This window comes from Zingiber officinale, chromosome 7A, assembly GCF_018446385.1.
Source record: "Zingiber officinale cultivar Zhangliang chromosome 7A, Zo_v1.1, whole genome shotgun sequence".
NCBI lineage: Eukaryota > Viridiplantae > Streptophyta > Magnoliopsida > Zingiberales > Zingiberaceae > Zingiber > Zingiber officinale.
The window spans coordinates 115,488,198-115,510,678 of NC_055998.1; positions in this window are offsets into that span (position 1 = coordinate 115,488,198).

Sequence of the window (22,481 nt, forward strand, 5' to 3'; positions counted from 1 at the left end):
GGTTAATTTCTTCTTGTCCTTAATCTTGGACACATCATCCTTGCTATAATTATATGTCACCCTAGCATATTCCTTCTTATTAGCTTTGGATGACTCCCCGTTGTCCTTAGTCACACCTCCCTTACTAATATCATGTGTCACTTTAGCATTTGACCTCCTTTTGGTCTTGGAGGGACAAAACTTGATATTTTTGGATCTTTGACCACCCAAATACAAGTCAAGTCCTTTAGGTCGAATAATGAACCTTTATAGGACTTTCTCCATTTCCTCAAGCTTTGCCTTCAAGACTTGATTTTCCAACTCTAGGGTTTTAACCCTAGAGTCAACATGTTCACCTTGAACATCTCTAGACCTACCCACATTCCTAGGCATATATCTCCCTTTCTTGGGATTAATGCTTAGGTTTTCACCTACTTTTGTTTCTTCCCTTTGGCAAAGTGGTTTGAGTCTTATTAAGTCTACTCTTACTAGATTTAGTATAAATAAGTCTCATAGGGTTATCTCCTATATTAACCTTTTTCTTATCATTATATCTAAATCCATGATTATGCTTGGATAAATAATAAAAATTATTTCTAGCATGCATGGAAGAATTTAAATTTGAACTTGAATTCAAATTAGAGTTTACCTCCCTTACCCTTGAAACTCTCTTCTTCTCCCACTTCTTCAGGTGCACTAATTTCTTGAGCACTCCTTTCCTTGGGCACTTTGTGTGGTAGTGTCCCCACTCACCACACATGAAACATCTAATGTGCTTCTTCTCCTTCCTATAACTCACATTAGTTAAATCAACCTTGTTGAGTTTAGGCTTTACCTCCCTTACCTTTTAGAGCATTGGACACTTACTTTTATAGTGTCTCATCTTACCACACTCAAAGCATTTGATGTGATCCTTTGTACTCTTTTTGGTAGTTGAGGTTGAGGGTTGAGCTTCCAATACCTCCTCATCCTTGGATTGCTCTTCTTCTTCTTCACTTGAAGATGTGGATGGTTCCACTTCGTCCTCCCTTGAAGATGTGGATGATACCTCCTCATTTTCCTTCTCCTCCTCAGATGTTGAATTCGTGTCAATATCCGATTGGTCCTTCTCTTATTGGACCAATGAGTCCTTCTCCTTGGGCTCCTCATTTTCTTAGATTTGTGTAGGACTCTCATGAAGTGCAATTACCATTTTCCAAAGGTCGCTTGCATTCTCGTATTCACCTACATTCAATACTGCATTAGGAGGTAATAAATTAATTAAAATTCTAGTTATCTCCTTGTCCATCTCCGATTGCTCCCTTTGCTCCTCGGTCTAATATCGAGGTTGGAGACGCTTTCCCTTCTTATCCGTTGGAACTTTAAACGGTTCTTCCAACGCAATCTATTGGTTCTAATTCATTTGGAACCACGTCTCTATGCACTTCCTCCAATAGTTGAAGTGCTCGCGCTCGTATGGCGGTGGGATTCGGATGTCCCATCCTAGCAGACCTTCCAACTCTATCTTCTTCCTTTAGCACTCGCTTCCTTGGCTATTAGTCTAACAAGAGCTCACCTAGCTCTGATACCACTTGTTGGGACCTTAACATCCGCTAGAGGGGGTGAATAGCGTCTCACACAAATCATCACTTCTTACACTTGTTAGTACGTAACGGAAAATAAAATACAAACTAACAAGAAGAAAGATAAACCCTATAAACAATAAGGAAGAAATAATAAACCAAAAACAAACCATAACATAAGGTGTTTACGTGGTTCGGAGATTAGGGCTCCTACTCCAGGCTGTCCGTAAGGTGGACGATCTCAATTCATCAGTGGATGACTCCCCGGAAACCTCCGGCTAGCTCAAACCTCCTTCTCGAAGGATAAACCTCACCACAACCTTGATCCAAACACTTTTAGATCACAAGAAGAGCTTAGAGGTTTTGGAAGACTACTAATAGGGGTTAACCCCTCTATTTCGTCAACCATGTCTCAACACCTCAAGCTCTATTAAATAGAGTTCATGTCTTGCCTTCTGGAACTGCCTTCGGCCTTGTCTTTATTGTCGGATCTTCCTTTGCCAAGAGGCTCCTCACCTCCGAGACTTCATCCATTGCCACGTCACACTTGGACTTACGTTGCCAAGACTACATGCTTGGACTTACACTGCCAAGACTCATCCTTGGACTTTCCTCCTTTGCCAAGATCACACTCAGACTTTCTTTGTTGTACATGTATTCTGCACACTCACAATGCATATCAAATACAACAATAAACCTAACTTAAACCTTTACCAAATATCAAAGCTTAGGGTACTCAGATTGCTCCAACAACATCTGCTCATGGTCTCCTTTTATGGGCTATTGAAGGCACCTTCAACCCCATGGAAGGTGTCTCTAGCTGTGAAACTTATCCCCGCAGCTTCAGTCTCGATAACTTCCGCTTTCTGCGAAGTTTATCTCTTAGAAGGCGCCTTCAAGCTCATGGAAGGTGCCTTCCATCCAGCATCCAAGGCGCTTCAGGCGCATGGAAGGCGCCTCCGCGCTTCTCCACGTGAGCCTTCAGCCAAGCCACCCGAGGCACCTTCAACAACCTCTGAGGCGCTTTGAACATTGTTCATCTGAGCTTATCTTATGCTTTTCACTCCCTGCAAGATACGTTAATCCAAAATACCAAACATACCCGGCAAAACAAGATTAACATAATAAAATATGATTAATAAAATGTTTGACAATCTCTGGACTGTCCAGTTCTAACTTTCAAATTTCCTAAAAATCCTAGGTTGAATTGATGTCTATTGTTCCCTTAATGGAGAACACACCCTCACCTACTCCTCTCAGGAGAGTTTATCTTTTGCCAGATTGATCCTCCAGACCGACTAGACTTTTGCTCAGCATCAAAGACTTCAGGACTTCATGCTGGGCGCTCACTTCATCATCCATCTAGTCTTCCACCTGATGTTCACGACCCTTAGGATTTTCACCTAGACTGCTTAACTCTAGGATTTCATCCAAAATCCTCGACTTTCCAAGACGTCACCCAGTCCCCTAGGCTAGGACTCCGTTTCCTAATCGCAGCTAGAATTTGTCTTTGCCTAAGATCACTTAGAACTTTTCTACATACTTAGTTGAACTTGTTAGATCACAAGATAACTTAACTTTGAACCCTTTACCATAATCAAAACTTATGTTCGATCATTTGGTACTTTCTGCACCAACATAGTCACCTCATGAGAGGTCGCATGAAGAGAATAGATTGGAAAATCAATGTTTTCTAATTCAAAAAAATGATTACATCTGTGCCCTCAAATATTGAACAAACAGAAGCTTGGGTTTTGGGCTGTTGGTTGCTACTCGGAAAACCTAGAGGTTCCACTGTATAAAAATTTTGTACAAATGTCTGAACCTTTTCCTAGCTACCATGTGTTCTTTTAAATTAAATTTTGGATTGCCTGCGGAACTTAACACGTTTGATCCAAAACTTAATCTATTCGTTCTTTTAGGTTTTGACTTGGGTCTCCTGCGGAACTTAACACGTTCGACCCAAATCATCTTAAGTTATTAATTTCATTAAATATTAATTTCCATAATTGGTTCCCAGTACTGACGTGGCGAGACACATGGCCTTCTTGGATATGGGAGCAACCACCACCGACTAGACAAAACCTTTTATGGAAAGCTAATATTTAATTTCCTAAAATAACTTTAGGTTAACCGAAAAGAACAATCAAATCACAAGGAAAAGAAAAACAAAAGAACACTATATCGAAAACAAATTCGAAACTCTAGAATCGTATACCTCTTGTATTTGGTATTATTTCCAAAAATAACTAGTATGATGCGGAAAGAAAAATTACTAGTTATACCTTTTAGAAAGACCTCTTGATCTTCTACCGTATTCCTCTTCTAACCTCGGACGTTGTGTGGGCAACGATCTTCCGAGATGAGAACCACCAAGCACCTTCTTCTTCCTTGCAAGTTTCGGCCATCAAAACTTCTCCTAGGATGAAGAGGTTCGGCCACCACCACCATGCTCCAAGGGATGCTAGAAAAGAGGCTTCTCCTTCTTCTCCTTCTTAGATCCGGCCACCAAAGCTATCTCCACCATGAGAAGGTTTCGGCCACACAAAGGAGAGGAGAGGAAAGAAAGGGCCGGCCACACCCAAGGAAGAAAAGAGGGAGAAAAATAATAGAGTCGTTCGTTTTGAAGCCTCCTCTACCCCCTCTTTTATAATCCTTGGTCTTGGCAAATAAGGAAAATTTAATAAAAACTTCCTTAATTCTTTTGCCAATGAAAAAGAAAATTTATTTAATTAAAATAATTTTTCCTTTTCAAATTTCAATGGCCGGCCACAACAATAATCTTCCAAGCAAATAAAATTTTAAACACCAATTAAAACTTCCTTATTTGCTTCCGGAAATTTATAAAATTTCTCCAATAATTTTATCCCTTCATGATTGGTTTATAAAAAGGAAATTTAATAAATTAAAATCTTTCTTTTAACATGTGGATAAAAAGAAAGTTATCTTTAAAAATTAAAAACTCTTTTAATCTACAAATAAGGAAAGATATCAAATCTTTTCTTAATCTTTTGTAGAAACTTATAAAAGAGAATATTTAATTTTAAACTCTCTTTTAAATCATGAACATGGTTAAAAAAGAAAGTTTTCTTAAAATTTAAAATCCTCCTTTAAATAACAAATAAGGAAAGATTTCAAATTTTAAACTCTCTTTTAAACATGTAGATGATTTACAAATAAGGAAAGTTTTTACCAAAAATTAAAACTATCCTTTTAAACTACAAATAAGGAAAGAGATTAATCTCTTCTCTTAATCTTTTGTAGAAAGCTATAAAAGGAAATTTTTAATTTTTAAACTCTCTTTTAAAATCATGATATCCATATAAGAAATAATTTTAATAAAAATCATTTTTAATATTCTAGTGGTCGGCCACCTAAGCTTGGGACCCATGCTTTGGCCGACCATCTACATGGCTCATCCACTTGGTCTTGGCCGGTCCTAGCTTGGGTTCCAAGCTAGCTTGGCCGACCCCATTGGATGGGTAAGAAGGTGGGTATGCGGTGGGTATAAATCTCTATATACTAGAGGCTACGATAGGGACCGAAAGGAGGAATTGGTTTTGGTCTCCCGATGAAATTAAGCATCCCGTGTTCGCCCCGAACACACAACTTAATTTCATCAATAATAATTCATTCCACTAAAGAACTATTATTGAACTACCGCACTAATCCCAAATTACATTTTGGGCTCCTTCTTATTATGAGTGTGTCAGTCTCCCTGTGTTTAAGATAACAAATGTCCACTAATTAAGTAAGTTACTGACAACTCACTTAATTAATATCTAGCTCCAAGAGTAGTACCACTCAACTTCATCGTCATGTCGGACTAAATCCACCTGCAGGGTTTAACATGACAATCCTTATGAGCTCCTCTTGGGGACATTCTCAACCTAGATCACTAGTGTTAGGATCGATGGTCGCGGCTAGAGAGGGGGGTGTGAATAGCCGACTTCAAATTCTTTCGTTTCTTCCTAAGATTAGGGTTAGTGTAGCGGAAATAACAAATAGAAACGAAAAAAAAGAGAAGCAAACCTCAACACGAAGATGTAACGAGGTTCGGAGATGATACTCCTACTCCTCGGCGTGTCTGTAAGGTGGACGAAGCCTATCAATCCGTCGGTGGATGAGTCCCCGGAAAACCGGCTAATATAAACTCCTTATGGGTGGAGAAACCTCGCCACAAAAACTTACAACAGCAAGAAAGAGTACAAGTACAGCAAGAAGCAAAATACAATACAACTGTAAAACCTTCGCTTACTTGCCTTCTCTTCGACTGGATGAAGCAGCAGCTTCAAGCGACACCTACAACAACAGGAACCCAGCCGAAAGGAAGCTCACGCGAAGCTTAGACGAGAGCTCAGCAAAGCTCTAGAGAAAGTAGTAGCAGCAAGAAGGAACAGAGAGGAAGAAGAAGAGTAAGAGAGAGTCGCCCTCGATCTCCTTTTATACCTGCACTGCAAAGAAGACAGTGAAGAAGACGGAGATAGCCGTTGTCTCTCAACGGATATACCTGGACCGATCAGGACATATCCTGATCGGTCCAGGAAGACCCTGATCGGTCCTGGGGACCGATCAGAGCTTACTCTGATCAGTCCAGGGACCGATCAGCATGCATGTCCCTTCCTTTTCTCCCCTTCTGATCGTTGTTTCCTGATCGGTCTGCAGACCGATCAGATAACACTCAGTAGGCTACTGTTTGGTTACTGATCGGTCACCAGACCGATCCAGATACCCAGTGTATCACTGGATCGATCCACTGATCGATCCAGAGCTTGGTTTTTGCCCAAACCAAGTCCCAAGCCTTCCAAACCAACATCCGGTCAACCTTGACCTGTTGGTACATCATGCTTAGCATCCGGTCACTCCCTTGACCTGCTAAGACTCCCCACCAAGTGTCCGGTCAATCCCTTTGACCCACTTGGACTTTTCTCTTCGTGTCACGTATCCGGTCACTCCCTTGACCTACTTGACCTTCTCAACACCAGATGTCCGATCACCCTTGATCCATCTGGATTCTCCCTTGCCCGGCTTCACTCACCAGGACTTTCACCTAGCTTCACTCACTAGGATTTTCACCTGGCTTCACTCACCAGGATTTCCAATCTGCCCGGCTTCACTCACCAGGACTTTCCACATCCGGTCCAGAGAACGAGCTACCGAGCCCTCTCCGACTTCCATCCGGTCCAGAGAACGAGCTCCCGAGCCCTCTCTGACCACAGTCCGGAGAACGAGCTACCGAGCCCTCTCTGACTTCCCATGTGCCAAGCTTCCATACTTGGACTTCTCCGTGCCAAGTCTCCATACTTGGACTTTTCCCGTGCCAAGCTCCTTGCTTGGACTTTTCATCATGCTAAAACTCCCTGCTTGGACTTTTCACCATGCCAAACTCCCTGCTTGGACTTTTCCCATGCCAAGCTCCCTGCTTGGACTTTTCCGAGTCAGGTCAACTCACCTCGGGTCAACCAGGTCAACCTTGACCACAGGTTGCACCCACAATCTCCCAAGCTTGTATCCTTGTAAAACATCAAGATACAACGTCAAACATTGTCAAGCATAACTCGTCAAACATCAAAACACAACTCGAGTCAAGTCAACTCGAGTCTGGTCAACCAGGTCAACCTTGACCTAAGGTTGCACCAACAATCTCCCCCTTTTTGATGTTTGACAAAACTCATAATCAAACTTAGGTTTTCTAATGTTCTTCCTTGAACATTCTCCTTAAACCTACACTCTCCCCCTTTTTGACACACATCAAAAAGAGTGAATCAAGGTCAAGAGTTTCTTTCTAATGAAGGTCCCATACCTTTCATTGAAACCCTTAATTTCCCCCTTGATACTAAGGTCAACAATTAACTTAGTGATAATCTCATATCACTCAAGTCTTTAGGAGTAAAAACTCCCCCTAAAAGTCAACTCCCCTTGACTAATAGGTAAAATTCCCCCTAAAGGTCAACTCCCCCTTGACCATTGCACCAACAATGTCTTGGAGAGTTTCAAACCTTCAAAATACCAACTCCCGAGCTGAAATTTCAGACAACCAGTCGAATTTCAGCAATTTGGCACGCCCTGATCGGTCACCAGACCGATCAGGTGACCGATCCACACAAACCTGGACCGATCAGGGAACCTCCTGATCGGTCCACGACCTCTGATTTCTGAATTTTTCTTCTCCCGAAATTCAGAAATCTCTAGAAAATCATAGAAAATTTCAAAAATTGTAAAATTTTGAGGATACATTCCTCATAACATATACTATCATGGAAAAATAGTTTTCTATGAAAATAACTTCCATTTTTAAAACTTGATACAAAGTTCGAAAAACTTTGAAATAGTTCAAGTTTAACTCAACTTTGTTTCAACTTGCTCAATGATGAATGCTATCACTAGAAAAGCTTCATCAAGGTTTTTCAAATCAATTTTGAAATGATTTTAAACCCTTCAATTTAGGACCATAATCTTAGGGCTAAATGTACATGACTTGTACACAAGTTTTCCCTATGATCCCCAATTAGAATTAGGCTCATCTAGGTACAAGAACTATGCACCTTGATCCTAACTCACAATCCTAATATCTCACACACATCTAAGGTGTATCAAACACATTCAAGTCAATTTTGATGTGAGATATGGGTTTAGGTCGTCTTAAGCTAAGTTCTCATGCATTTTCTAAACAACAATTTGATTTCCATATCAAATTATGTTTTTGTCCTTAAATCAAATTAATTGATTATAAATGCAAAAGATGATGACATGGCATAAAATAGTATCATAAATGAAAACATGTGCCATTGTCATGATGTCATGACATAAAGTGTGAAACTTAACTAGAGCATGACATATAAATAACTTAAGCATTATCATGACATTTCAAATGATGATAAATTAAGTATGATGTCATGACATGGCATATGACAAGCAATATATGGCAAATAACACGTAAAGGTATAGAAAATACCTAACTCTAGCCTTAGTTGCCATTTTTGATCATTTTGCCATAAAATCCATATTCCTAAGTGTATTAAACCTAAAATCATATACTAAGGATTTTTAGATCACTATGTGCCAATTAGATTGACCCTAGAAAACTCTTCAATTGTGATTGACACATCCTAAACACCTTAGGAATAATTTTCCATTTCATTTCCAAGGCTTGATTACACCTTGAAAATTCCTAAAGTGCCACCTTTTGCCATGATTAGGTTAACTACCTATTCAAGTAAGGTTGGCACACCCTAACTCATCTAGCGTGATGAAATCACGCTCCAGGAACCCAATACCTATTGGAGCTCATTGGGTTCACTAAATATTCACTAGGGATGACTTCCCTAGAAACCCTCCTAATGACCCTCCTAGGCTTTAAAGCCTTGGTCATTTGGGACTCATCAAGATCCACTCTAGGGGTGACTCCCCTTGGGACCTTGGTGATGGTCTTTCTAGCCCTAGGTCTTGTTCCATAATCGAATGGAACATTGTGATAAGTGGGCTTGACCACTTGGGACTTAGGTTTGTGACCCAAACCTTTCTTGTCCTTGGACTTGGGTTTTTGACCCCTAGACTCTAGAGTCAAATCCTCAAGAGCCTTTTCTAGAGAGTCAAGTCTTGACCTCAAGACAAGATTTTCCTTCTTTAATACCTCAAGACTTGATTTGTCATTTTTCTTTGAGGCATTCCTAGACATGTGTCTAGTTGATTTGGGATTCCTACCTAGGTTTTCCTTAGCCTTAGATGAGTTAATTCTAGGGTTGGCTTTCCTAGTGTTATCCTTACCTAGGCTAACATGTTTAGCACCTAAGCACCTATATTGGTTCCTAAAGTTAACATGCTTATCATTATTAACAATTGCAACAAAACTACTAGCATGTGTCTTATTGCAAGAGTGAGACTTAAATGTTACCTTAGGGTTTGCCTTCGCTCCCCCTATTGACGTGCTCGGTCTCTTGTCCTTGTGAGGTTGCCTCCCCCTTGGACATTGGCTCCTATAGTGTCCCCTTCGCTTGCATTGGAAGCACACCACGTGCTCCTTGCCCTTACATATCGGGACTCCGGCTTCCTTGACTTTTGGTGCCGGTGGAGTCTTCCTAATCCTCCTTGGACACTTACTCTTGTAATGTCCATACTCCCTACACTCAAAGCACATTATGTGTAATTTATTTGAAATTGAAATGCTTGAGTTACCTAGGGTTGAGGATGGATGAAGACTTTCTTCTTCATCCCTTCCGGAGGTAGAAGCTTCTTCATCTTGCTCCATTCTTGAAGAAGAACTCTCCTCCTCTTCTTCCTTAGATGTTGAGTAGCCCTCAACTTCTAATTCCTCTCCTCCATGATGTGAGCTACTTGGCTCACTTGACTCCTCTTCATGACTTGAAATGGAGCTTCCCTCATGGAGCTTGGCCAAGTTGTTCCACAACTCCTTGGCATCGTTATATCCACCTATCCTACACAAGACATCATTAGGTAAAGAAAATTCAAAAATTTTCAATACCTCATCGTTGACTAGGGATTGGTGGACTTGTTCCTTGGTCCACTCCTTCTTCTCTAGGGTTTCTCCTTTCTTGTCTATCGGAGGCTTGAAACCTAATTGAACACAACTCCAATTTTCAAGGTTAGTCATAAGAAAGTACTTCATTCTTACCTTCCAAAACGCGAAGTCGTCACGATCGTAGAAAGGTGGAATTGTGACGTCTTCTCCAAATAACTCCATTCTCTAGCTTGTGCTCCCTTGGGTGTTAATCCGTCGAAGAGCAACCTTGCTCTGATACCACTTGTTAGGATCGATGGTCGCGGCTAGAGAGGGGGGTGTGAATAGCCGACCTCAAATTCTTTCGTTTCTTCCTACGATTAGGGTTAGTGCAGCGGAAATAACAAATAGAAACGAAAAAAAAAGAGAAGCAAACCTCAACACGAAGATGTAACGAGGTTCGGAGATGATACTCCTACTCCTCGGCGTGTCCGTAAGGTGGACGAAGCCTATCAATCCGTCGGTGGATGAGTCCCCGGAAAATCGTCTAATATAAACTCCTTATGGGTGGAGAAACCTCGCCACAAAAACTTACAACAGCAAGAAGGAGTACAAGTACAGCAAGAAGCAAAATACAATACAACTGTAAAACCTTCGCTTACTTGCCTTCTCTTCGACTGGATGAAGCAGCAGCTTCAAGTGACGCCTACAACAGCAGGAACCCAGCCGAAAGAAAGCTCACGCGAAGCTTAGACGAGAGCTCAGCAAAGCTCTAGAGAAAGTAGTAGCAGCAAGAAGGAACAGAGAGGAAGAAGAAGAGTAAGAGAGAGTCGCCCTCGATCTCATTTTATACCTGCACTGCAAAGAAGACAGCGAAGAAGACGGAGATAGCCGTTGTCTCTCAACGGATATACCTGGACCGATCAGGACATATCCTGATCGGTCCAGGAAGACCCTGATCGGTCCTGGGGACCGATCAGCATGCATGTCCCTTCCTTTTCTCCCCTTCTGATCGTTGTTTCCTGATCGGTCTGCAGACCGATCAGATAACACTCAGTAGGCTACTGTTTGATTACTGATCGGTCACCAGACCGATCCAGATACCCAATGTACCACTGGATCGATCCACTGATCGATCCAGAGCTTGGTTTTTACCCAAACCAAGTCCCAAGCCTTCCAAACCAACATCCGGTCAACCTTGACCTGTTGGTACATCATGCTTAGCATCCGGTCACTCCCTTGACCTGCTAAGACTCCCCACCAAGTGTCCGGTCAATCCCTTTGACCCACTTGGACTTTTCTCTTTGTGTCACGTATCCGGTCACTCCCTTGACCTACTTGACCTTCTCAACACCAGATGTCCGATCACCCTTAATCCATCTGGATTCTCCCTTGCCCGGCTTCACTCACCAGGACTTTCACCTAGTTTCACTCACTAGGATTTTCACCTGGCTTCACTCACCAGGATTTCCAATCTACCCGGCTTCACTCACCAGGACTTTCCAACTGCCTGGCTTCACTCACCAGGACTTATCCGTCTTCCTGGCTTCACTCACCAGGACTTTCCATATCTGGTCCAGAGAACGAGCTATCGAGCCCTCTCTGATCACAGTTCGGGGAACGAGCTACCGAACCCTCTTCGACTTCCATCCAGTCCAGAGAACGAGCTCCCGAGCCCTCTCTGACCACAGTCCGGAGAACGAGCTACCGAGCCCTCTCCGACTTCCCATGTGCCAAGCTTCCATACTTGGACTTCTCCGTGCCAAGTCTCCATACTTGGACTTTTCCCGTGCCAAGCTCCCTGCTTGGACTTTTCATCATGCCAAAACTCCCTGCTTGGACTTTTCACCATGCCAAACTCCCTGCTTGGACTTTTCCGAGTCAGGTCAACTCACCTCGGGTCAACCAGGTCAACCTTGACCACAGGTTGCACCCACAATCTCCCAAGCTTGTATCCTTGTAAAACATCAAGATACAACGTCAAACATTGTCAAACATAACTTGTCAAACATCAAAACACAACTCGAGTCAAGTCAACTCGAGTCTGGTCAACCAGGTCAACCTTGACCTAAGGTTGCACCAACAACTAGGACACATTTTCCTTCTATAATCAACAACACACACTATAAGTGATATCATTTCCCAACTTATCGGGCTTATTGATTCATCGAACTAAATCTCACCCATTGATAAATTAAAGAAATAAATATCAAATATATGTGCTTGTTATTATATTAGGATTAAGAGCACACACTTCCATAATAACTGAGGTCTTTGTTTCTTTATAAAGTCAGTATAAAAGAAACGACCTCTAATGGTCCTACTCAATACACTCTAAGTGTACTAGTGTAATTATATAGTTAAGATAAACTAATACCTAATTACACTACGACCTTCCAATGGTTTATTCCTTTCCATTATGGTCGTGAGCTACTGTTTATAATTTATAAGGTATTGATAACATGATCCTCTGTGTGTGACACCACACACCATGTTATCTACAATATAAATTAATTGAACAACTACATTTATCATAAATGTAGACATTTGACCAATGTGATTCTTATTTCTAGATAAATGTTTATACCAAAAGCTAGGCTTTTAGTATACACTCTAACGCATCCCTGAGAATCCATATATTAGAGGTCTTGTTCAAAATATGTTTGATAATTGGGATGCTGAGCAAAATGCCTTCATTTTCCATGAAAAAAAACTAAACTTCACAAGGATCGATGTAACGATCATTCTTAGCTTTTCAGACTGAGGAGAACCAGTACCAATGGAATTATATGATGCCTCTAGTCCACTATATTTGCAACATTTCAAGGATAAAAGTTGTACATACAAGAAGGTGGAAAAACATATAAGGAGTTCACGATCCCTTGAAAATCTAGTATCTAACAAGCTATATTTCTAGCTGATTATTTTATATTTTTTGTATGTATTTTTTTCTACTACTAGCAACATTCCTATATTACATGTGTTATCACTAATAGACTTCCTAGATGATTTTGACAACCTAGCCAAGTATAACTGGTGTCATGCGCTCTACAATTACATGACTCCTCAAATAGAGTCAATTGGGTTGGTAGTAACATTGAGATCAAAACCACAAAACGTTGGTACGATGGGATTTCCTATACTAAGGGATTTCCAACTTTATTGGTTGTAAGTTAATTTTTTTTCATAGTATTAGTATTTATTATTTTATTTACATATTATGATCATGTTGTAGGTGTGGATGTGTGAGCATGTCCCTATCATGAATCCACAATAGCCTTATGTGTTTCCCATGTTATTGAGATGGACAGAATTTGCCTCTCATATAAGTAATGTCAAAAGGATGATAGATTGTCTGTCACCAGATAAAATACTGATTGACTTATTGATTCTAACAGAGTCAAAGGCCTATCTGCTATAAAAAATAGCTCCACAAACTCAATAACCTGAATATGTTGTTGCATCAGTCTCACACTAGTCCCCTAATACTTCACAATATGATCCTAAAAAAGAAACCTATGTATATTGTTAGGAAAAAGACCTTATAATCTCTTAGAAGGATAAAGACATTGAAGATCTTCTTCAATGTATGGATGAGGTTAAAAGAGATTACTCCTTCATCATCTCTAAGAAGGAAAAAGAAAATCAATAGCTTCTTAATCCCATTAAAGAGGTGAAAAAAGATATGGACAGTGTCATATCTGAAAAAGACAACATGATAAATGAACTCAAATTGTTAATTGCTGAAAAAGACTATTTAATAGCTTCAAAAGAATTAATAATTGAATCAAATGAGGGCGTAATAGTTCAACTACATAAGGATGTTGAACAATCCAAGTCAAAGCATCTAGAACCAACACTAACACTACGATAGCCTACCGGTATTGATATAAAAAAAAAAAGAAAGGTTTGTGGTAAAAAAAATGTCTTCTATTAGAGGAAAAGCAAAAGTGAAGCTCGATAAGCAATTAGTTGTTGTAGAGTCTACCCAATCATCCGGGAAGGGTGGAAGTGAAATGGGTGGTGAAATTGGTGCTCAACATGAACTTACTGGTGGCCATGAAGTAACTAACAAAGACACTGATGTTCACAAGGCGAAAACATTGAAGAAATGGAAAAGGATCCAATTCAAGTTCTCGATGAGATGAAAAATAAAATTATCAAGCAAGTGTATGACCAATTTGGCAACAAGTTGGATCTAGTTATTGATGATTCAGTGTAAAGGATCAAGAAGTTAAAGTGAGATAATTGTTCTTACAATAATATTTTTTTTATTCTCCTGATTTGATCTTTTGTTCAACTTTGATGCAAGACTTATTGCTTCGTCACTGTTTTTTTGGTGCAGCTTAACAAAATAGGCAATATGGTCAATATATTCAATCTTATTATACATGAATTCATTATTAACGATATTCAACTGGAATATTGACCAATGGGGAATGCATTGATCTTTATCTTATAGTATTAGATGATAAGGGGAAGTTAGTGATCATGCCTACCACCCATCGATCTTCTGTGTGTCCGACTTCCCTGTAGTTTGAGCTTCCTTTTCTTTTAACCATAAAATTTTATTACATTCAGCAACTCTGACTTTGAATTTTACACAAGTTATGTTCCCTGTGATGGGAACTAAAGCATTCGTACATACGGTTCAAACCAATGGAAATAATAGATTCATATACATATTCTATCCAGTGCATCATGAACTAGCTAAACACTATCACCTTGTAGTGTTTGATTTACAAAATTATGAGATTGTATATTATAATTTCATAATAGAAAAAGAAGTATACTTGGAGCAATCAAACCTTTTAGTAATTAGTATTTTTGTATCTTATACTACAACATATGTTTTCTAGTTGATGATTGAGTATGTTTGATGGTTGTAGATTCAAGTATTTTTAAGAATGGACAAATCGTCTTATGACAACCGACATCTTGAACTCCATGCCACAATGCATGCCCACCCATTCATAGTCAAGGAAGTGTTTGTTCCCAAACAAATTAAATTTCATCTTAAGTAATTATATTAACTTTAATAGTTAATCATCTTATACTAATTCTTTTAATTATTATTTGTTTATAGATATGACTGTGGATTTTTGGTATTATGATACATTGAATCACTATATTATGGGATAACTCTAAATTTCACACAAAGACACATGAAGAGTTATAGATTTACAGTGGGGAATAAGATAATGTGTCATTCAGCTTTCAAGTTTCTACTATGACAAATCTTATCTAGTGTTTTAAGCTTGTAGACACTATTTTTTATGGGATAATAATACACAGAACTAAAAATTTTACATTAATATGTAACTAATTCTTTTGTATCTAAACCATCTAAATTATAATTTGACAGATAAATTTGTGTGATACAAGGGTTGTCACTACCACTTGTGATGGTTTTCTCAATAATAAATGATGCATAAATTATGAATTTTTGTGAAAAGGTATATATGGTGTGTCATGTGGACCCATAGGACATGTAATGAGTCTGATTGAGGTCCTCTAAGTCCATTAATAGATTTTGATTAAAACCCATTGATTGACCTAGGGGCTTTGGATTTCTGAAGTTTTGGAATGAGATGGAAGGGGTGAGTGTATAGAATGTATATATACCCTCCAACCATGGTTCTGAAACTCACACAAGAATCTTTGGCTATGTGCCAAGTGGCATGGACGTTGGTGTTGGTCTTGTAAAATCAACAACAATGTAGTGTTGATCTTGTAAAGCTGGCATCAACGTCTTGCAAAAGCAACACCAATGTGGTGCTAATCTTGCAAAACCATCACCAATGTGGTGCTGGTCTTGCAAAAGCTAACAACACTAACGCGGCCTTGAGTACACATTACAAAGTATGATGCTAGTTTCTGAAGACCGACACCAAGGTGGTTATGATCTTCTCATATCAGCACCACAATAGACATAAAGATTGAAATCATTTGGAACAACACTGAAAAGTCCAAAAAGAGTAAATTAGGACATATTTTGACTCTTGTGAGCCATGTAAACCCATAGAACTTGGAATGAGTCTAATCAGGGTTCTCTAGGCCCATCAATATATTTTGATCGAAACCTATTGATTGACCTAGGGGCCTGAGATTTTTGAAATTTTGGAATGAGATGGAAGGGGTGAGTATATAGAATGTATGTATTCTCTCCAACCATGGTTCTGAGACTCACACAAGAATCTATGGCTGAATACTAAGTGACACGGATGTTGGTGCTGGTCTTACAAAAGCAGCACCAATGTGGCCTTGGGTACTCATCACAAAGCATGGTGCTTGTTTCCTAAGATCAACATACTACAATGTACAAAAAGATTCAAATTATTTGGACCAATACTGGAATGACATAAAAGGAGTAAATTAGGGCATATTTGGACTCTTGTAAACTATATGAACCCATAGGACTTGGAATGAGTCTGATCGGGGTTCTCTAGGTCCATTAATGTGTTTTAATCGAAATCCATTGATTGGCGTAGGGGTCTTGAATTTCTGAAATTTTAGAATGAGATAGCAGTGAGTGTATAAAATATATACCCTCCAACCATGGTTATAAGATCCATATAAAAACTATGGTTGCGTGCCAAGTGGCACGAAAGTTAGTGCTAGTCTTGTAAAATCAGCATCACAGTGGTATTGATCTTACAAAATTAGCACCAACGTGGTGCTGGTCTTGCAAAATCAGCACCAATGTGTCCTTGTGTACTCATCATAAAGCACAGTGCTAGTTTTCGAAGATCAACACCAAGGTGGTTCTGATCTTCTCATATCAGCATCACAATGCACATAAAAATTGAAATCATTTGGAACAATACTGGGAAGGTGTACAAAGAGTAAATTAGGGCATTTTTAGACTCCTTATGAGCCATGTGAACTCATAGGACTTGGAATGAGTCTAGTCGGGATCCTCTAGGTCTATTAATGGGGTTTGACTGAAATCCATTAATTAATCTAGGGGCCTTAGATTTCTAAAATTTTAGAATGGGATGGAAAGAGTGAGTGTATAATAGATATATATATGTCTTCCAACCATGGTTTTGAGAAGCACACAAAAATATATGGTTGCATGCTAAGTGGCTAGAACATTGATGCTAGTCTTGTAAAAGCAGCACTAACGTGGCCTTAGGTACTCATCACAAAGCATGGTGTCGGTTACCTAAGATCAGCACCAAGGTAGTGTTAATCTTTTCAAACTGGCACCACAATATACAAAAAGATTGAAATCATTTGGACTACTGCGGGAAAGGCCTAAAAAGAATAAATAGGGGTATATTTGGACTCCTGTGAGTCATGTGAACCTATAGGACTTGAAATGAGTCCGATTGAGATTCTCTAAGTTCATCAATGAGTTTTAACTGAACCCCATTGATTGGCATAGGGGTCTTGAATTTCTAAAATTTTGGAATGGGAGAGAAGTGGTGTGTGTATAGAATGTATGTATGCCCTCTAGCCATGGTTCTAAGACTTACACAAAAATATATGGTTGCGCATCAAGTGGCACAAACGTTGGTACTAGTCTTGTAAAACCAACACCAACTTGGTGTTGGTGCAAAAGTAGCACCAATGTGGCCTTGGGTACTCATCACAAAGCATGGTGCTAGTTTCCAAAGATCTACACCAAGTTGGTTCTGATCTTCTCAAACCAGCACCAAGGTGGTGTTGATCTTCTCAGACTAGCACCATAATGTAAAAAATAATTTAAATCATTTGGACCAATGCTGGGAAGTCCTAAAAAGAGTAAATGAGGGCATATTTAGACTTCTATGAATCATGTGAACCCATAGGATTTGGAATGAGTCCGATTGGGGTTCTCTAGGTCTATCAATGAATTTTGACCAAACCCATTGATTAACCTAGGGGCATTGAATTTTTAAATTTTGGTATGAGATAGAATGAGTGAGTGTAGAGGATGTATATATGCACTATAACCATGGTTTTGAAACTTTCACAAGAAGTTATGACTGCGTGCCAAGTGGCATGGACGTTAGTGCTAGTCTTGTAAAATCAGCACCACGTTGGTGCTAGTCTTGCAAAATATGCACTATGTTGGTGCTAGTCTTTCAAAACCAGCAATATCCTGTATCAATTGCTAGTCTCCATTTTATGAATCACAGCATCAATGACTTGTATACAATGACATCATTTCACTATCAATATTGGTAGCATTCACATGCAGAACTAAGCTTCATAAAAAAAATATAAACCTTTGTTAAAAATATGGCAGATATAAAATATCAACAAAGATTTAAAAATTCTAGTTTTACAAATTCCAGGTCACATGAGAAAAATTGTCTACACGAAGGCCAAACAAGCCAAATGTCATGTCGCACACAGTTACAGATTAAGGAAGCACTTCTAATCCCAATACTAAGGGAATTTCAACTTGATTGAGATATGGGGCATGTGTAGTCCTCCTATATAAACCTGTGTGTAATGTAAATCAATATAAATAAATTGCAATAACTAGAAAATAACGCATGGTTTATACACAATGAATTTCAAAATGAATTTCTGAATTCATTTTGAATATTAGAATGAATTTCCAAAGTTTGTATCTTTTTTGGGTCTGGAAATATTTGCATTCAGATACACTAAAATAGAATCATAAAAGGCTTAAACCAATCCACTTCTTAACTATTAAAAGACTTGGGTTTTCATGTGTAAATTGTAATTTTAAAGTATGAGAAGGTTTTATTTTTACATGAACAGAAGAAGTTAGCAATCCTATCTAACTTCAACAAACTCATATTCAGAATAGATAGCATATAGGAAAATCATAATATATTTTAATTTGTGAAATATAACTAGCAATAACTTGTAACTATTAAATGGAATGTAAAATATTTTAAGTATAGGATTGAAACCTAACACTGTGACTAGCGAACAAGATATAATAACAAGTAACTGCACGTCCTCATTCTCATCAGTATTCTAAATCTGCACAAGGTATGAACTCCAATTCATCTAGAGAAAATTCAAAGTAGTTATTTCACTATTCTCAAACTATAATTTAGTTAATGAAACCTTTTATTAGTAAGAATGCTAAAAAATACAGATAACAAAGATGATGTTGCAATATTAAAATGAAGAATGCAAATAGAAGAAAGATGCTAAACCTTCATTCATCTTACAGTATGTTATTAGAACCTACAACAATAAAAATAATTACTAACTTCAATTTTCTTAATCAAATGCTATAATTTAATAAAAAAAACTTTGATAGTACCGACTACATATGACAAATATTCTTCATATATGTTGTCATCGCTTGTCACATTTTGGTTATCTATAATTGATTTGAAAAATAAACACATCCTTATATTTACATAATTTAATAAAACTAATTGATTGGGAATTAAAATTATAATACCAATATAGAATTAATCGACACATACTCTTGCTGCAAAATTAGACTGTTGTGCTTGTCATGTGATACACCTTGAAGCCCGCATCCACAACATAGCCTAGACTTTGAGGTTGACTTCTTTTTTAATGATTTCAATCTCTTCCCACTTCCCTTTGTTCTTACTAAAGATAGATCAACAATACCAAGGGCTTCATCTATGAATTTATTTCTTTGACTTTCATTGTCGCATGTTCTACTAATGTTCATCTCTTAAATTTTACTATTGATACAATTGAATTGTTGATCCAAGAAATTTATCCCCTCATCCGTCAAAGACGTATCATCAATTAATATTGAAGCTCTAAAGGATAACCTCGAGTGTCTTATCATCAAAAACCTTTCTGGATCATTGGTTAAATTTTCCTTTTCCAAAGAAAAACTAGCTTCAACCTTTGCATCTCATGTCCATCGTTCAAGTATATACTTATCAAGTAAATGAAACACTTGGTTGATATGAAAATAAGCTAACATATGCCTGTATGAAATACCCTTGAACTCAAATTTCATACATCTACAAGATATGTAGTCCCTCTATTGGTGATGTGTGGGTGTCCTTTAGAGGAAGAATAACTTTGAAAATTCACCACATGGTAAACCACTGAGTCAACTAATGTAAATGCTTGTTACACATAATAACCAAGATTATCACTCATTTTACTTTGAAACTCCAGCTACATCTTTTTTGTGTACAACTTAACTATTTGAATTTCTATTGGGTAGTTTGTTTTAATCTTGGGATACTCATTTATATCAATATGATTTGCAACTGACTCATTGTGTCTTTGATGTCTTAGTGTCCTATTGAAATGGATGATAAAATCCATTAATGAGTTCTAATTTTAGACATACCTCTTGAAAAAGAATATGAGCTTTCAGATCTCTGACTACTTGACATTCTAACGTAAAATATATGCCTAAAATAAACTGGCACGCACTTGTGTGACAATTCATATATCAACAATAACTAATCATTTTTCTTCAAGTTAGCATACTTGATAACCTCTTGGCATGACTTCTCAAATTCATCTAAGTGTTGTAGAATTTGCAATAACATTCTTTATGCTTTGATAGTGGTTTCAAAAATTCAAATGGTGTAATTTATATGGGAATTTGTTCATTATATACCATAAACAAAATCGATGCACTATTTGAGGGAAAACTTGGGCAATAACTTTCATTTTAGTAGGATCTTGATCTGTGATGATCACGTTTAATGCACCTTTAGGTATGACTTCTATGAACTTCTTAAACTCAAACAAAAGATTTAGTTTTCTCATCACTTAAAAAACCACAACCAAAAATAATTATTTGATGATGATGACTGACTCCTACAAATGGTGCAAAAATTAACCTATATTTATTGGTGTTATATGTCGTATCAAATATAACTATATCACCAAATACACTATATGTCCTCCTTGATACATGATCCGTCCAAAAATATCTACTAAATTTGTTATCTGAATCAGTATCGTAATCAAAGAGAAAACCTAAATTTTTCTCTTTCTTAGAGGAAAATAACTCAATTAGTGTTTCAACATCAATGCCTTTTTGTTCATCCCTTAGCTTTTTCTTGAAGTTTCTAATATCTCTTTCTATGCAACCTACATGCTCAGACCCTCCATACTTTATATCCAATAATCATACTTGTTGACAAGTTGGCACATTAGCATATGAAAACTGTTGAGTCAATGCTTTCTTTACTGTTGAAACTGTTGGGGTTGCAAAGTTACAAACATAGTTCCACATTGAAAACACATGGGAAAGATCATGAGTTTATAAGAGAAAAGATATCTCCATTGGTATGAGACCTTTTGGGTAGAGCCCAAGAGCAAAACCATGAGGGCTTAGGTCCAAAGTGGATAATATCATATCATTGTGGAGATATCTAAATTCTTTTCGATCCTACAATTGGTATCAGAGCCCGGACTGCTAGAAGATTTAATCGCTGACTGTGTACAAGAGCTATGGTCTGATTGAGCCATGTGGGTACAATATTGACCTCGAACAAAGAAAGTGGGGACTCCTATGTTCGGATCAAGAGGACCAGACACCAGGTAGGAAGTCCTAGTAGGTCGGGTGGACCGAGGGGCAGGAAGAATTGGTGGGGTCGAGGATCGGACGTAGGAAGCCTGTGTCATTTGTTTGAGGGGGGAATTTTTGGGGTTGCAAAGTTGCAAACATAGTCCCACATTGAAAACGCATGGGAAAGATCATAAGTTTATAAGAGAAAAGATATCTCCATTGGCATGAGGCCTTTTGGGTAGAGCCCAAGAGCAAAACCATGAGGGCTTAGGCCTGTCATTTGTTTGAGGGGGGAATTTTTGGGGTTGCAAAGTTGCAAACATAGTCCCACATTGAAAACACATGGGAAAGATCATAAGTTTATAAGAGAAAAGATATCTCCATTGGCATGAGGCCTTTTGGGTAGAGCCCAAGAGCAAAACCATGAGGGCTTAGGCCCAAAGTGGATAATATCATACCATTGTGGAGATATCTAAATTCTTTTCAATCCTATAGAAACACTATGATGTGAGCGTAGAAAATGTACCTTTATAGGAGTTGAGAGTGGATGATTCTGATTTTCAATGAAGTTAGTGAGAACCCAATTAGGTCTAATTTGTTCCTTCACTAATGAAACCTTTGACTTACATCCAGTTCTAACTTCGCCATGTGGTCTTATCTTTTTTATTTTATCACTTTGTGTCTGCATATTCCGTTGAACATCTATATGTTCTTCTTTAAAGCATATAAATTTTTTCCAGGTTACCTCATTAGTTTTCTTATTTTTTCTTGTTATTGCTTATTCCCATGCTAAATCTAGCTTCTTGTGCATATTGATTATAGAACGTAAATGCCTCCTCGAGTAATGCAAATTTTATCCCAGTTTTTGGCTTTCGATCATTATCAACTTAGGGAACGTATAGCTGATCATCACAAAAAATTTCTTTCATTAATGTAGAATGCCAAATTCAAAAAATCAAGCAACAGTACAAGCGAGAGCACAAACAATATATCAATTACTAGACAACTATAAGTCGAGCAACAGTTTTCTTACTTAATC